The following is a 2,500-nucleotide window of genomic DNA, read 5'->3' as shown; positions in this document are numbered from 1 at the left end:
CTATGTTGCGCCTTAACCTAACCTATGTTGCGCCTTAACCTAACCTATGTTGCGCCTTAACCTAACCTATGTTGCGCCTTAACCTAACCTATGTTGCGCCTTAACCTAACCTATGTTGCGCCTTAACCTAACCTATGTTGCGCCTTAACCTAACCTATGTTGCGCCTTAACCTAACCTATGTTGCGCCTTAACCTAACCTATGTTGCGCCTTAACCTAACCTATGTTGCGCCTTAACCCAACCTATGTTGCGCCTTAACCCAACCTATGTTGCGCCTTAACCCAACCTATGTTGCGCCTTAACCCAACCTATGTTGCGCCTTAACCCAACCTATGTTGCGCCTTAACCCAACCTATGTTGCGCCTTAACCCAACCTATGTTGGGCCTTAACCCAACCTATGTTGGGCCTTAACCCAACCTATGTTGGGCCTTAACCCAACACACGTTGGGCCTTAACCCAACACACGTTGGGCCTTAACCCAACACACGTTGGGCCTTAACCCAACACACGTTGGGCCTTAACCCAACACACGTTGGGCCTTAACCCAACACACGTTGGGCCTTAACCCAACACACGTTGGGCCTTAACCCAACACACGTTGGGCCTTAACCCAACACACGTTGGGCCTTAACCCAACACACGTTGGGCCTTAACCCAACACACGTTGGGCCTTAACCCAACACACGTTGGGCCTTAACCCAACACACGTTGGGCCTTAACCCAACACACGTTGGGCCTTAACCCAACACACGTTGGGCCTTAACCCAACACACGTTGGGCCTTAACCCAACACACGTTGGGCCTTAACCTGCTCTGTAATTGTCATACGACGCGTTAAATTACTGTAGTGTTGCCTAACTGCAACCCCCGCAATATAGTTTGCTACTCGCACTGCCCGGTCCCCAGTGTATCGCTTCATGTTAAACACCTTGCAGCTATACACTGTAATGTGGATGGCAGCAGGACGTACATGCTCAATGCCCTTTGCAGTTGTTCATTGGCATTTGCAGTTGTTCATTGGCATTCGCATGGCGAAGCACTTAGCCTACGCTGTGGTACGGCCTGTGTCAACTGTCCGCTGATGTTGTACGTCCAAATCACACACTGTACTGCACATTGGTCCTCATGTACTGAATGATACATCGTGGTACATGTGACCGTACAACGACTGCGCCAACAACGGCGAACCATGCGGTCCAAATGTTGTGCACTCAGCTACGTGTCGTCTCCCTATAAGAGCTGGATTGCAGTGTGGTATGCCCTGGATGGCGATCAGCATGAGCCGTCTGTTGATGTAGTGGCGCGTGTTGTCAGACGTAGTCGTCTCTTCTCACACACCGTGATAGCATGGTGCACTGCGTTCCACATCTGCGACATGCGACAGAGGCCGGTTGACAGTCGTTCGCGCAATGGACATCGCATACGTACGGGGGCCACCTTCCACGTGTTCGCGAAGCGTGCACATGTTGTTGCGTGTATGTGGGCAGACATAGTGTGTCGTGACACCTGACACAGGCATGCAACAATCGTTGAATTTGCAAATGGCGATGGACGCCTACGTTTGCTGGTGACGTTACGCAAATGAACAACTGGTAAACCGTTGTGGTGCGGTTGTTCTCGCTAGAGGTGAATCAGTGATGGCGACGATCGGTTGAGCTACCAACCGGTTGTTCCAGCGATACCCACCATGCCCACGAACGTGAATGGCATCTGGGTGTGAAGCGATACGCGGCGGTGGCTGGGTGGGACCGTCCCCGGCCGGTGAGGGGGGGCCTCCCGGCGTGCTGGCCGCGCGGTGCGTGGGCGCACGCGCTACAGCCGGCTGGTGGGGGCGGCCAGTGGCAGGCGCGCCGGCCGACGGAGGCGGCAGGCGGCGCAGCTGCGCGCCGGCGCACCCTGCACGCGGCGCCGTGCGGCCAAAGTAGGTCCTCGCGGGCCCGGTGCGAAGCGCGGTGGACATCTGCAGTGTGCTGGTCCGATTGAGGACTGTGTGCGCTGAGGATGCGCCGCCGCCCGGCGCTCGGCGCCGCGACGCCGTCTGCTGCTCGGTCGCCTCTGCGGTTCTCGCAGGTGGTTTGTATCGCAGCTGTGCGGACGTGTTGGCGCGTGCGCTGTGCTGGGAGAGTTCGCTTCGGCACCCAAGTGGGGCTTTTGTCCTTCTGTGGCGCTGGCGTTGGAGCTGCCGGTCACCGTAGGTGGCGCGTGTTGTCTCCCGCCGGCAATGCCACGACAGCACGCTCCCGGGCCTCTGTCGGCAGCGGCAAGCTCAGTTGGGAGCACGGGTGGTCGCACCTAAAGCGTCTACTCGCCAAACCCCGGGCGATTGCGCCTCTCTCGAACCCGACCAAGTACTTAGGACGGCGCTGCGCGCCGCCGGGACCTGAGAGGGTTTCGAGGTGTATGGTGCAGGGGAGCTCAGCCTCCTCCTGTTTGCAGAATAATTGAGCGGACGCTTGCGTGTTCGCGCGGGCCCCCGGGACACACTCCCGGGCGGCCGGC

The sequence above is a fragment of the Schistocerca serialis genome, unplaced genomic scaffold, assembly GCF_023864345.2.
Source record: "Schistocerca serialis cubense isolate TAMUIC-IGC-003099 unplaced genomic scaffold, iqSchSeri2.2 HiC_scaffold_1038, whole genome shotgun sequence".
Taxonomy (NCBI): Eukaryota; Metazoa; Arthropoda; class Insecta; order Orthoptera; family Acrididae; genus Schistocerca; species Schistocerca serialis.
This window is presented reverse-complemented; position numbering follows the sequence as displayed.